Source organism: Peromyscus californicus, unplaced genomic scaffold (assembly GCF_007827085.1).
Source record: "Peromyscus californicus insignis strain IS unplaced genomic scaffold, ASM782708v3 Scaffold_10__1_contigs__length_136768540, whole genome shotgun sequence".
Lineage (NCBI taxonomy): Eukaryota > Metazoa > Chordata > Mammalia > Rodentia > Cricetidae > Peromyscus > Peromyscus californicus.
The window spans coordinates 8,812,623-8,828,225 of NW_026294391.1; the positions used below are offsets into that span (position 1 = coordinate 8,812,623).

General features: G+C 47.7%; 1 pseudogene; it reads right to left on the reverse strand.

The window, feature by feature from the left end:
* Positions 1–718: 718 nt before the first annotated feature.
* Positions 719–1,455, reverse strand: LOC128114340 (40S ribosomal protein S2-like; annotated as a pseudogene).
* Between the last annotated feature and the right edge of the window lie 14,148 nt (positions 1,456–15,603).

Sequence of the window (15,603 nt, forward strand, 5' to 3'; positions counted from 1 at the left end):
TCCAGCTTTGAGAGATGGAGGCAGGAGGATAGCGAATTCCTTGTAGCCTGGGTTAGATAGGGAAATTCTGTTTAAAAAAAAAAGTCTTCTAAAGGAAATTTTATGAGAGAGCGATGAGACAGACACAGAGACACAGACAGCTTTTTAAGAATCAGTGCTTTCTGAAGATGGAATGTACCAATGGCAACAGTTCCGCCCAGGGCTGGCTGCTAGGAAAACATGCTAGAAAAAAACACTCTGGCCTTTACCACAACCAGGGTGAAAGCGGACAATACCCAGAAACCCAGGCACCTTCCTCCACACTTCTAGTCTCCACCTCTCCTCTTCCTGGTCATTTCCCCTGCAGACTTCCACAAAGCCCTGTATGGAAGGCCTGTTGTCCACAAGACTTTCACCACGTCTGTCTGCCTTGCTGCTTCCGAGCGTCAGTTGATTCTCTATGCGACTGTGTCCTCACCCTGACTACAAGGCCCTTAAAGGTAAAGTTGGGTACTGTGCCCACATCTGTAGTCCCAACTACTCCAAAGAGTGGGTCAGGAGGCCACACAAACAGGAGTTAGAGGCCAGACAACCTGGGAGCACAGTGAGACACCATAAAAACAAACAAACAAACAAACAAACAAATGGGAGAGGTTCCTTGAAGATAAAAACGGAATCTTTGCTTTTATTTATTTACTTAACAGACTTAATTCACTTTATTTTTCTTGTGTAAAAACCCTCATGTGGTAGCCATGGCTGCAGCCTGGGTCCTCTGAATGGAGACTCTGGCGTGGGTTTTCACAAGATGGTCAGTGAATTCCTGAGAAAGCGACTTGGTGAACACAGTCTCTTTCCAGAGGTCGGGGGTCAGATAGCTGCTGTAGATCTTAGAGATGGCATCACAGGTGGCCTTGACAAAGGTGCCCAGGGTGGCAGTGCAGCCCCTGGCTGATGGGTAGCAGTCATCAATACCGAGCACCTTCTCGGGCACAGGGGCAGAGACGATGCCAGTGCCTCTGGGGGCAGGGATGAGACACACCAGCACAGAGCCACAGTGGCTGTCGCCTTGCATGATCAGTGTGGGGCTTGCCAATCTTGTTCCCCTAGTAGCCTCTCCACACAGGGACGATGGAAAGCTTGGCCAAGATGATGGCCCCTCGGATGGCCATGGCTACTTTCTTGGAGCACTTAACATCAAGACCAATATGACCATTGTAGTCCCCAATAGCAACAAAAGCCTTGAGCCTGGTCCGCTGGCCAGCCCAAGTCTGCTTCTGCACTGGCAGGATCTTCAGAACCTCCTCCTTTAGGGATGTGCCCAGGAAAAAGTTATTAATCTAAAATTCCTTAGTGGAGAGGGAAAACAGGTAGATCTCCTCCAGTGACTTGATCTTCATGTCCTTAACCAGGTTGGCCCAGCTTGGTGACTGGGATCCACTCCTTGTCTTTGGCTTTATGTCCACGAGCCCGCCTTCCTCGACCACAACCACAGTCCCTAAAACCAGGGTGGAATCCTCGCCACAGCCTCCTTATCTTGGGCCCCATGTCCTCCGGGCCCTGCTGCTTGCACTGGTTTGGTGTTTTCCCAAATGGTGAAGAAGCTGTTTGCTTGTTTGTTTTTTCTCCCGAGACAGGGTTTCTCTGTGTAACAGCCCTGGCTGTCCTGGAACTCACTCTGTAGACCAGGCTGGCCTTGAACTCAGAGATCTGTCTGCCTCTGCCTCCCGAGTGCTGGGATTAAAAGCATGTGCCACCACACCCCACTAAAACTGGTTCTTAAACCTTTAAGCTCAGCACTTTGGGAATCTGAGATAGGAGAACTGAGTTTGAAGTGGGTCTGGGCTACACAGAAACACCCGTGGAAAAAAAGAAGGGAAGGAAGGAAAAACACTAAAAAAGACTTCCTTTTAGTTTTTAGTGACACTGTTTGAAATATGGAAGAGAGGAAGGAAGATGAGGAGGGGGGATGAAGAGGAAGAGGAGAAGGAGAAAGGGAAACAGAGAAAAGAAACGGAGGAAACACCAGTTCTTAGCTGCCTCTGGATCGCTCTAGTTTATGTTAGTATCTGGGTATATAGCAAGAGTACATACTATACCAGTATACAGCCAGACAATGGAAGAGATGATCCAGCCAGCCAGGGAGAGGGAAGGAGGGAATGGGAGGAGAAAGAGAGGGAGAGAAGGAGAGAGAGAGAGAGAGAGAGAGAGAGAGAGAGAGAGAGAGAGAGAGAGAGAAGGAGAGAGAGAGAGAGAGAGAGAGAGAGAGAGAGAGAGAGAGAGAGAGAGAGAGAGAGAGAGAGAGAGCGAGCAAGCTAGCATGGGAGCCATCGGGCTTTTGTGGGAGGGGGCTGGGGAAGGCTTGAGACAGGGTCTCTCTTTGAAGTCCTGCCTGTCCTGGAGCTCGCTATATAGACATCAAACTCACAGAGATCTGCCTGCCTCTGCCTCCTAAACTCTGGGATTAGAGGTATGCACCCCCACATCTAGCAGTCATCAGACTTTGACAAGGCAGGGAGGAACCTTACTTGCACATCCGTAAGTAAAAGAAAAAGTTCTGTACTGTGATTCCAAGCTTGTGACAATCTAAGGAGAGTCTGGAAGCGTCCAAACTGCAGAGGCAGTAAAAGAAAAACTCAACTGCAGCCCAAGTATTGGGGACGGAGAAGGAAGAGAAGGCAAGTCACGGGAGGTTCTGTTTTGGTTTCGAGACATAGTCTTCTGCAGCTGAGGCTGGCCTGCAACTCACTATGAAGCTGAAAATGTCTGAATTAATTTCTGACCCTCCCAGCTTCACCTGCTAAGTACTGGGATTATAGGGGTGTACCTCCATGTTGGGTTTTATGTAGTGCTTAGGACTAAACCTAGGGTTTTGTGCACATCTGTCACTGAGCTACATCCCCAACCCTGAACCAACTTATTTGTTCGAGGCAGGATTTCACTATGTAGCCCACACTGGCCTCGAACTCACAGAGTGAGTGCTGGGTTTAAAAACATACCATACCCAGCTTGAATCAATATTTTAACACAAGATATTGATGATAACAGAAGATGGTTGATAGAATAAAAATTCTAAACTTTAAAACTGCCAAGAGAGCCAGGCAGCGGTGGCACACGCCTTTAATCCCAACACTTGGGAGGCAGAGGCAGGTGGATCTCTGTGAGTTCAAGGCCAGCTTGGTCTACAGAGTGAGTTCCAGGACAGCCAGGGCTGTTACACAGAGAAATCCTGTCTCAAAAACAAAAACAAAAAACCCAAAAACCAAAATAAAAAATACCAAAAACTGAGAGAGAGAGAGAGAGAGAGAGAGAGAGAGAGAGAGAGAGAGAGAGAGAGAGAGAGCGCCAGAGACCACTGGTTAACAGAATGCAGGTTAGATCATCCATGTGAGTTAGTCCTAAGACTCCCGGAAACCCTAGTTGGGAGTGTAAACACAAGAGGATAACCCAGGGGAGTTGGTTCTCTCTGTCTATCATGTAGATTCTGGGAATCCGACTCAGGTCATCAGACTTGGCGACAAGCACTCTTACCCACTGAGGTGGCCCATTTACTTTACTATTAATATTTTTATGTGTCGGTATGGTTTTGCCTGTATGCGTATGAGTGCACCACTTGCATGCCTGGTGCCTGTGGAGGCCTGAAAAGGCTGCTGTTGGATTCCCTGGAGTTGGAATTACAGATGGTTGTGAGCTGGGTGAACGCTGGGAACCAAACCCAAGTAAGTCCTTTCTAGTGCTCTCCAGCCCCCATTTGCTGTGTTTGAGAGAGTCTCATTTATGCAGTGCAAGCTAGTCTGGAACTGGTGATCTTCCCGTCTCTACGTCCTGAGTGTTTGGATTACAGATGTGCACCAGCACACCTGGCTTTTTATAGTCCCCCATGCCCTACCACCCGGTTCTAGAAACCAAATCCAAGGCCTTGAGCATGCTAGACTAGCACTCTATTGTTGAGCTGCACCCCTAGCCTTTGATTGTTGCAACAGTTTTGCTACGTAGCCCAAGCTGCCCTTGAATTCGTTATGTAGTCTAGGCTAGCCTTAAACTCACTATGTAGTGAGTTTGAACTTGTGGCAATCTTCCTACCCCATCCTCTTGATTGCAGGGATTACAGGCCTACACTCTGAATCCTGCCTATTTAAGATTTTTTTACAGAGACATGAAGTGTCCTTCATTGTATTTAACACCCTCTTTCCAGACTTTGCCATCACCCTGTCTATAGTTAGTCTGGCTCTGGAGCTCTCATATACTTGCAGCCTTTGGCTTAGGCAGGCTATGGCTTGGCCTCCTTGGAAAATTAAGAAAGGCAGTTAAGCAGGGCAATGGTGGCGCACGCCTTTAATCCCAGCACTAAGGAGGCAGAAGCAAGTGGATCTCTGAGTTCGAGGCCAGCCTGGGCTACCAAGTGAGTTTCAGGACAGGCGCAAAGCTACACAGAGAAACCCTGTCTGGGGTGGGGGGGGGGGGGAGGAGAAAGAAGAAAAGGGGAGTTAAATCCTATGTGCACCAGACAGCAGCATTGCCCGCCTCTAAAACAGCTTATGTGGAGTGTACAGGGAGCCACACTGCAGAGAGAAACAGAAAAGCTTGACTGCCAAGAGATATTTATCAAGAAACAGCTGGACCAAGAGGCAGTGGCGTTCGACAGCCGTTTCTGGAGGATGGTTTGTTTCCCCAGCAGACCAGGACAGGCACCTATCACAGACACACGTCAGCGCCTGCCTTCCTCCTCCAGCGGTACCTAGGACGCAATGGCAGCAACAGCTTTAAGTCTTGCTTCCCTGGTGCGCTGGTCTTTGCCAGACTGCTTTTCCAGCATCTGCAGCAACCGCGCTGAAGAATGCTATTTGGTTGCTATCAGGCTCTTGACCTCAGGGTGCAGGCATGCAGCAATTTAGTGCTTCCAGTCGGGGGTGGGGGTGGGGGTGGGGGGGTGGAACGTGGGGGTGTGTGTAGGGGGGTGATCTCCACTGCTGGGCTGGAGAGGGTGCTTCCTGCTGTCCCTGGCTCCCAGGTGACTGCTTCGCTCAGCTGCACACTGCGCCACCCCCCCTCCCCCCCGTTTCATTTATCATCCTTCCCCTCTGACGCCAGCTTCTGATTAGAGGGCTAGAAAATAAGCCCTGAGAGAGAACTAATTACTTAAGTGGGGGACAGAGAGGCAGGCCAAGGAATGGCTTGGTAACAGCTTCCTTGTGCCACCAGGGTTATTACCGCAGGCTGAGGTGACCAGCAGTGTCTTGGGTCAGGTTCCCTGGGAACAAAGCCCCAGACAGGGATTCTAGGGCAACTGATTCATTGGGGGTGGGGACCTCAGAAGGGAAAGATAAGCATGGGCAGAAGTCAGTCAGCAGGAGAAAGATGCTCATGGAAAGCTGAGTGTCTAGGGGCTGTTCTACAGCATGAATGGTAACACTTACCACTGTCTCTATGCGTGGCACAAAAGATCTAGGCCTTTAAACCCCCAAATGGATCAGTCATTGATTAATTATCTCTCTTGGGGACCAAGGGACACATCAGCGCCAAGTTCTCCTTTCTGGGTGGGGTTGTTCTCCTAGGCAGGGAGTGATCTTGCTTAAATAAAGCAAGCTTAAGCTAAGAGTCACTGTCGAGATGAGGCAGTAGTGGTCCAGGCTCCGGGGTACCTGGGTGGCTATCAACAGCATTCATGAAGGAAGGGCCTGGCTTCCGAAACAGCAGCTGGGCAGGTGTGGTGGTGCATGCCTGCAATCCTAGCACTTGGTAAGAAGAGGTAGGAGGATCTCAAGTTCATAGGCAACCCGGACTCTGAAGTGAGACCCTACCTCAGTCAACAGGGGCTGAGGTGTAACTCAGCGGCAGAGCATTTAGTTAGCCTGTGTCAGGTCCTAAGTTCCATACCCAGTATCACAAAAGGGACAAAAGGGTTTAGAGAGATGGCGTGGTTGGTAAAGTGCTTGCCACACAGGCATGAGGCCCCAACACTCACTTAAGAAGTCAGGCACGAACTGTGCCCTTCTAACCCCAGCATTGGAGACTCGAAAATGGTAGGCCTGCAGGCCATTGGCTCCGCAGCCTAGCTGAATCAGCGAACTCCAAGGTCAGGGAGAGACCCTGTCTCAAAAAAATAAGGTGAATGGGCCAACAAGATGGTTCCGTGGGTAAAGGCGGCTTGCCACTGGGCCCGATGACCTGAATTGGATCCTACAGACTCATACAACAAAAGGAGAAACCCACTCCCGAGTTGTTCTCTGACTGCCACAGGAATGTTGTGACACACTCAAGCCCACACACTTATATGTAATAAATGACTAAATAAATAGTTTAAAAATTTTAAAATAATAAGGTAAAGAGGGATTGAAGAAGACACACATCAACCTTTGACCCCCACGCACCCTTCTACACATGTGTGTAAACACCCACATATACACACAAACATGTACACACACACACACACACACACACACACACACACACACAGGAAATGAACAAAATAGGAGAGCTCCAAGCAGAATCTACGAGAAGCGTCTACTGGTGAGAGCCTGCGAGCCCCTTTCCACTGCCTGTTGCCGTGGAAGATGAGTGGGGAAGGGCTTCCATTCAGGTGGGGCTTTGTAAGCAGTCATGAGCAGGATGTTTGACGGGTGCCTTCCAAAATGACCCAATCTGAGAATCACTGGGAACCACAGCTTGTGACCCTACCACCAAATGCTAGTCTGGCAGACCGCAGGGATTCCCTGGGAAGCTTCCAGAAGTAGGTTAGCTTTAATAACAGCAGCAGGGGAAGAGGTTACTCTGTCAAGTGCTATTCTGAGTGCTGAATGTCTCATTTAATCCTTAAAGCAATCCTCCAGTGAGGCGTCCCCATTTAATAGACAGAGAGACTGAGGCCCAGCAAAGTTCATTAATTTGCTCATGTTGCACAGCGAGGAATAGCTGTGAGTGTCCATACACACATGAAAAAATAAGTGTACCAAATAATACTATCGGGGCTAAAGAGATGGCTTAGTGGTTAGGAGCACTAATTATTCTTCCAGAAGGTGTAGATTCAATCTCAGCACCCACAGGATGGTTCACAACTATCTGTAACTCCAGTTCCAGGAATCCGACCTTGTCTTCTGGTTTCTGTAGGCACTAGACACATATGTGGTGCACAGACAAACATGCAGGCCAATTACCCATACACATACAATAAAACAACAACAACAATATATTAAAAAATATTGTCGCTGGGGCTGTGGTGGTACATGCCTTTAATCCCAGCACTTGGGAGGCAGAGGCAGGTGGATCTCTGTGAGTTCAAGGCCAGCCTCGTCTACAAAGAGAGTTCCAGGACAGCCAGAGCTACAGAGAAACCCCGCCTCGAAAAACCAAAATAAATAAACAAACAAATAAATAAATAATGAATCACTGTATATACCATGTTGTAGTTGGCTTTTATTACTCTTTGGCTCTTTGGGGGGCCCCCACCACCCAGTTCCCAAATAAATACACATGGAGGCTTATTCTTCCTTATAAATGCCTGGCCTCAGCTTGGCTTGTTTCTAGCCAGCTTTCCTTGACTTAAGTTATCCCCTTTACCTTTTGCCTCTGGGCTTTTTTCCTTTTATTACTTCTGTATATCTTACTTTCCCTCTTACTCTGTGGCTGGTAGCTGGCCCCTAGCATCCTCCTCTCCTTGTTCTCTTCTTGCTCCTTAATCTTTTTTCCCCAGATTTCTCCTTCTATTTATTCTCTCTGCTTGCCATCCCCACGTATCCTTTCCACATCTTAAAATAATATTCTACAACACCGTGTATTCCCATATATAGCTGAGAACTCTTCACATGTTGCTGAGTTACAGACGGTTGTGAGTCACCATGTGGGTGCTGGGAGTCAAACCCAGGTTCTCTGGAAGAGCAGCCAGTGCTGAACTGCTGAGCCATCTCTCCAGCCCTGCCTCAGTATTTTTTGACTTTACTAAACCCAGAGTGCTGAATTCAGATTTTCCTGGGCTAGTGATAGGGCGTTCTATCCTGTCCTGTGATGCCGAGCAGCATCTGTGAGCTGTGGTCCCACAGTCAGTCCCATGATGCCAACTGAGGGGCAATAACCAACATTTTACAGCACGCTGTGTCGCTTTGACACTGTTCCGGGCTGTGGGCAGGGTAGAGTAAATGTGTTTTCCAATTACCATACTTCTAACTTGTGATGGGTTTATTGGAATAGAAACAATGGAACACCTCTATATAGCTGTATCTTATGAATATATAAACATTAGACAAAAATCTCATAGGCCAAGCAAGTTCTTTTTTTTTTTTCTGGTTGTTTTTGTTTTGTTTTGTTTTTTCAAGACAGGGTTTTCCTGTGTAGCCCTGGCTGTCCTGAAATTTGTTTTCTAGACCAGGCTGGCCTTGAACTCACAACTCAGAGATCCACCTGCCTCTGCCTCCCAAGTGCTGGGATTAAAGGCGTGTGACACCACCTGCTGCCAAGCAAGTTCTTAAGGGTGGAGCTCTCTAGAGAGGTAAGGTGGTAATGAAGAGGATTGGCTAAAAGAGGCTTTCACTATGTACTTAGCAAAAAAAATTTTTTACATTTGTCTATATCATGTATGTGTATGTCTGTGCATGTGCCAAGGCGTAAGTGTGGGAGTCAGAAGACAACTTTTGGGAGTTGGTTCTCAACTTCCAGCTTTGTGGATTCTGGGAACTAAACTCAGGTCATCAGGCTCAGCAGCAAAGTCCTTTCATCTGCTAAGCCATCTTGCCTGCCCTCAATTTATTTATTTTGGTTTTTTGAGATAGGGTTTCTCTGTGTCACAGCCCTGAACTCACAGAGATCCACCTGCCTCTGCTTCCCGAGTGCTGGGATTAAAGGCGTGCACCACCACTGCCTGGCCCTCAATTTATTTTTTGAGAGAGCATTTTATGTAGCCTAGGCTAGTCTAGAACTGGTACATAGTCAAGGATGACCTTAAACTTCTAATTCTTCTGCCTCTACCCGCTCCATGCTAGGATTACAGGTGTAAGCTACCATACTTGGTTTCCTTGGTTCTAAGGCTAGAACCCAGGGTGTCATGCATGTCAGGCAGGCACTCTACCAACTGAGCCACATTCTCAGCCCTATGCATTCAACTATAACTTTTTATAAAGAGAACATTTTAAACTATCACATAAAGAAAAACGTTCTAATACAAAACAAAATGATTTCAAATAGACTCATCTTTAGAAGTTCCTAGCATACAGTAGGTGTACAATTAACAGGAACTGTAAGAAATACTATTACCATCCACAAGCCATTTATAGAGTGCCTATTAGGTGCAGGGCACATGTTTAGTCTCCATCGGGAGGCACAGAAATGCAAGACCATGTCCTTGATCTGAGAGGGCGGGGGGAGCCCGTGGTGCTGAGGGAGAGAGGGCAAGTGAGCACCAAATACCCCATGGTAGTGTTTATTTTGCTTCTAATGAGTGCTATAGACAATGGGGACTTCAAAGAGTAGAACTAGAGATCGTTTCCAGCTGGCCTCTTTAGAGGAAATAGGGCTGGAGGGAGGCTTTGAAAAAAGGACAAGAATTCAGTAGGAAGATAAAGGGGGAAAGAGCATTGCTATAGCAGAAAAGAGCTTGGTTGGAAGAGCAGAGGGTCTTGCTAGGCATGCGCACAGCAGACTGAGTGGACATGTGACCTGGAATGGTTGGGTTTGTGGGAATCCACAAAGCATGGCGGCGGCAGCCTACCCCCTTTCCCCTGACAGAATCATAATCTTGGGCTCCAAACTTTCTAGTGGACAGAACCAGCTAGAAGCTATCACAAACATTCTTCCTTTCTTCTTCACAATCTTGGGGGGACGGGGTGGGGGCAGGGTGGGGCATGCACATTCAAGGCAGCATAGAAATTAGAGGACAATTTGCAAAACCTCTCACCTTTTACTGTGTGGGGCTCAGGGACTGAACTCAGGCTGTTGGGCTTGGTGGCACGTGCCTTTACCAGCTGAGCCATCTCACTGCCTTGTGGACTTTCTTAACAATTCTTTTTTTTTTTTTTTTGGCAAAGATCTATTTAACTTTATTTATTCATTTATTTTTGTTTGCTTGTTTTGGGTTTTTGAGACAGGGGTTCCCTATGTAGCCCTGGCTGTCCTGGAACTCACTCTGTAGACCAGGCTGGCCTCGAACTCAGAGATCTGGAGGCCTCTGCCTCCAAAGTGCAGAGATAAAGTTGTGCACCACCACCGCCCGGCTTAGTTCTATTTTTATTTCTGTGTATACACGCGTGTCTGTGTCCGAGGTATGTGTACATACATTAGTGCAGTTTCCCAAGGGTGCTAGGAGCCAGTGGTGCTTGCTTTGGGACCGTGCATGTTGTAAGGATGTATGGTAATTCCTGTGATTGTGTGATATGCTCTGTTCACACAGGAGGGCTGCCCACGCTACCCACATTCCCAAGGACTGATCTTGCTGAGTGGCAGCAAAGGAGTCAGTGAAAGCCAGTGGCCCACAAGGTGTAAATCCCCAGACTGGCCTCTGCCTGCCATGACCAGGTGGCACAAGACGGTGTGGAGGAGATGTAACCAGACAGTATGAAATGAAGTCAATTACTTGAGCTGGGCACCGAGGGTGGGGATAAATAGTGAAGAATTTTTCACAGTCCCTCGTTTGCCCTGCCATCAGCCAAGTGCCGTCCCATAGATGGGCCTAAAAAGAAACAAATAAATAAAATGGACCATAGCAAAGGCGCCTGCTGCTGTCCGGCCACCTGAGTCCAATCCCTGGGAGCCACATGCCGGGAAGAGAGCTCCTACTTCCCCAAGCTGTCATTTGACCACTGCCCATGCACCAAGGTATGCACATGAGTTAAACACACAGAGACACATGCACAACAAACAAACAAATAAGTGTCAGAAAAAACAGACCCCAAGAACATCCCGGCTGTGGGGCCTGGCTGTCTGCATACACAGTATATATGGAGATAACACTTTTTTAAAAAGTTACAACTTGATTAATTAACCACAAGGTCCCGGGAAATTGAGTTAAAGAAAAATTTGGATAATTGGACCAGCATATAATATCAAGAATGTTAAATACACAAGTCAGCTGAGCACGCAGAGTTTACGGCAATCTCTGATTAAAACGAAGTTTCTGATAATCAAAGTTTTAATGGCAGAGACTCATTTGAATTTCTTCTGTATAAAAGGGAGATTGGATAGTATGTGTGCAGAATATCTTGTGATATTTTTCCATTCTTCTTAGTTCTAGTTAGGGCACAGAAACGCTTTTTTAGATATTTATTTCAGGAAAATAAAGGGGTGGGGGCTGCTCCCTTGGTTTGTCCCAGGCTAGCCAAAACAGGACTTGACACAGATGTGTTTACCAGATAGCTCTGCAAATTGGAGGAGAGGAAAAGCCTGCCTATCATCTAAGCCCTTTCAAAAATCAAAGCTATCCCAGGCGCACCAGAAGCCTAAACCAGCCAAGAGATAGGGCCAAGTTTATAAACGTCCATCATATGTTTACTGCGAGGATGTCAATTACTCAATATCCCTGCCCTCTTGGGTCTGAGATCGGAATATTGCTACAAAAAGAAGTCTGTGTTTTACTGCATTTACCCCATCATAATTCCAGATGTCTGTAAGATTCCATTGCCAGGCGTGGGGTAGGGGAGGGAGACAACAAAGCTGTGGATAATTCTGTCACATTCTAGTCCAACTGGGAGGTAGCAGTGGCGGCAGGGGTCTGTGTCTCCTGTGGTGGAGTGTTCTTCCTCCTCTTCTTCATGGTCAGGAGCCGTCACTGCAATCAGGGGAACTGGCTGTTCCCAGCTTCCAGCAGGCTTTCCTGTCTGCCTCTGGAAACCTGACACGTCACATCAGAGATGTATTTCTTAATGAAATGGCTGCAGTGTGCCTAATTTACGCCAGGACAGAAAACGCCGACGGGGCACAAAGGCCACTTGTTTCTGCTGCGGTAGGGAACACATATGGGCCACATCAGTCAGAGAAGAATGGGAGTAGCTTTGCAAGGTAGCCTGCTCAGAGAATTGCCTTCTTTCTCACTGGCTCCTATAAAGTGAGAGAGATATTTACTGTGTGCTTCCACGCCAGCCCCTTCAGCCCTGTTTACTGGAACATGAGCTTGTGCTTCCGCAAGCATTTCTCCCAGGCCTGTTCGTGAGCAAGCGTGTAAGAAAAGCAGGTTGTGCCATGGAATTGTCAGTGGGATTTCTTCTCTCCTTTCCCCCAGGCTCTTCTGGCTAACACTGTCCAACACAGCACACTTTTAAAGAGGGGCAGACTATTCTCTTAGCATGTGCTGAAGAAGGAAGGGGGGGCTGCAGGCTTGGCCTCCATGACACTGTACAGCCACGGGGATAGGCTTTGCCTCCCAGCAGACTAAGTGTGAGCCAACCGGTGTGTAACCAAAGGCTGGGGGGTGGCATGGCCAAGGAGGTCAGGGCTGGTCTTGATCATCGAAGTGCTCTTCAAATTTGGGGCTTCGGCCTCTGTTCAACACAGGGGAAAGACACCTGTCATGGCCAGTAGCTCAGAGAGGGAGGACAAGAGAAGATTCTTCACTGATCTTTATGCCAAAAAGTCTCTGAAGTGCGGAACATACACCTCACTAGTACACAAAACATTGCTTTAAATTTTGTGACAGGTTCTCTTGCAGTCCAGGCTAGCCATGGTCTTAATGGGTTATAGATGATGACCTTGAACTTCTGATCCTCCTGCCTCCTTATACCAAGGGTTGAGGTTCCAGGTGCGTCCCCACCCCAAGTCTGTAGCGTGCTAAGGATTACACCCAGGTCTTTGTGCATGCTAAGAAAGCACTCTACCAACTGAGCTGCGTTTGCTGCCCCACAAAATAATCCTTTAGAGATAATGCGAACTATCCTACACACGCGCACGAGAGGAAGGGGGAGAGGGAGGGAGGTGTGGAGGGGCCACCCACCACCCCCACATTTCCTCAGAGTACTCTTGAGTAGGAGCAGCAAGAAATATTAGTTAGAAGGACAGAGGGGAGACAAAGAAAATGCAGGATAGCCTCGAGAGGGTCCGGATCCTAATCCAAAGAGCCCCGACTATCTCTGCCCTAGGGTATTTAAAGGAATGCCAAGGGGTGGTGCAAAAGACCTCCCCCCAGCACAGCCAAGTGCAGACCATCTCAGACACCTGCACTCAGGCCCATGGTCCAGTCATCCTCTCTATGTAGACTTGCTGGGTAAAGCCACTGGGAAACCTGAAAATGGGCTCCCATAGGGAGGGAGGGAGGGAGGGAGGGAGGGAGGGAGGGAGAGAGAGAGAGAGAGAGAGAGAGAGAGAGAGAGAGAGAGAGAGAGAGATGCTCCAGTCCTAACCCTGATAGGGAGCTCACACTATGTCACTAGGAATAAGACCTTAAAGAGGAGATGGAGTTAAAAGATTAAATAGGCTGAGCCGGCATCCAGTCTGACTGGTGTCCTTATTGTAAGGGGAAAGGTGGACACAGATGTGCATAGAGAGAAGAGAAGGCAGTTAGAGATGGGAGGATGGAACCATCTACAAGGCAAGGAGAGGCCTAGACAGACCATCTCTCTGAGCCCCTGTAAGAAACCAACCTTAAGCCAAGCTGTGTACTTCGTCCCAGGAGCGCTACTGAACTAATGCAGTGGAAAGAGAACGTCCCCACTTCAGAACTCTCATCTGTATTACTGTGGTCAGCTGACTTATGGAACCAGATGTTTTACTCGGCTGGGAGAGAATGCCACCCTTTGTCCTGTGGCTCTGTGGTGACCTCACTCTGGGTAGGAATTACCACTCCACCCCCTCAATGCAGTTGGCCTTGATAATGTGTCTTGTGGAACACTGGCAGACTTGGCTTATTGAGCAGGCATTTAAAAATCTCTCTCTCTCTCTCTCTCTCTCTCTCTCTCTCTCTCTCTCTCTCTCTCTCTCTCTCTCTCTCTCTCTGTGTGTGTGTGTGTGTGTGTGTGTGTGTGTGTGTGTGTGTGTGTGTACATGAGCACAGGCACCCTAGGAGGCCAGAAGAGGGTGTCAGGTCCCCCGGAGCTGCAGTTAAAAGGTGGTTGTGACGGGGCTGGAGAGATGGCTCAGAGGTTAAGAGCACTGACTGCTCTTCCAGAGGTCCTGAGTTCAATTCCCAGCAACCACATGGTGGCTCACAACCACCTGTAGTGAGATCTGGTGCCCTCTTCTGGCCTGCAGTCACATATGCTGTATACATAGTAAATAAATAAATCTTTAAAAAAAAAAAAAAAAAAAAAAAAGGTGGTTGTGAGACTGTAGACATGGGTGCTGGGAACTGAGCTGAACAGGGTCCCCTTCCACAACAGCGCTCTGGACCACTGAGCTGTCACTCGAGCTGCAGAAGCAGGCATTTTAAGCACATGCTGTGGTATGATTTATCTTCTTGGGCATCAGGAGCTAAGCCTGCTACCCTACAGCCAGACATTGCCAAGCCTGGCCAAGATGAGCCAAATCACGGCGCTTCGTGGATGCAGCAAGGGAAGAAGGAGTCTGTAGTTGTGAGCATTTGAACTTTAGTTGTTTCTTATGAAGCATTATTAAAACCGCAGAAGCTGGGAGGTGGCAGTGCATGCTTTTAATCCCAGCACTTTGGGAGCAGAAGCAGGAAGATCTCTGAGTTCGAGGCCAACCTGGTCTATAGAGTGAGTGCCAGGACAGCCAGGTCTACACAGAGAAACCCTGTCTTGGAAAACAAAACAAAACAAACAAATAAATAAAAACCAAACCAAAAAAAAACAGCAACTGCAAACTACTATGTCATCAATACGAACCATGGTCCCTTATTGAAGCCGAATGCCAGCACTCAATATCTAGTGTGGCAGATGAGGAATCCTGTTAAGCCCCTTGCCCAAGTTCTGGTATTGATAGAATCTCCTCTCACGATTTTTCCACGTTCAGCAAATGGCTGCTGCCAGCACTATGTTGAGTGGATTTGTAGGTGATAACATCTAACTAAACTAATCCTCACAAAACGGGCCAAGGGGCTTACCAGAGTTCTCCAGAAACATGGCAGAAGCAGGGGGTGCAAGCAAAGGCAAGAGAGACACAGGCAGCAGCCCCAGCTTTAGTCACCTGAGAGCTCCATTAGGCTCCATCTGCCTAAGGTGCCTTCTGACTGGCTTAATAAAGAGCTGAATGGCCAATAGCCAGGCAGGAGAGAATAGGTGGGATTTCAGGGGAGAGAGAGAGGAACTCTGGGAAGAAGAGTGGCAGAGGCACGGAGGGAGTCAGACACACAGAATGGAAGAGAGGTAAAAAGCCACGTGGCAGAATGTAGATTAATAAAAGCAAGTTAATTAAGTTATAAGAGCTAGTTGGAAACAAGCCTAAGCTAAAAAGCCAAGTTTTCATAATTAATAAGTCTCCGTGTCATTATTTGTTGGCTGGCAGTCCAAGGAAAGTCTGCCGAGAAAGTTTTCATATATAGTAAAATAAATATAATACTCTCCAATATCTGAGGAATGAAGCTCCAGGACCTCTTGTAGACATCGAAATCCCTGGATGCTTAAATCCCTTGTATAAAGTGTGTCGTGTTTCCAGAGAGCCTTTACACAGTCTCCCATCTATTCACAAGTTCCTCTAGGATACTTATCACACCTAAAACAATGAAATAATATGTAAAAGGTTGTTATACTATGATCTTTA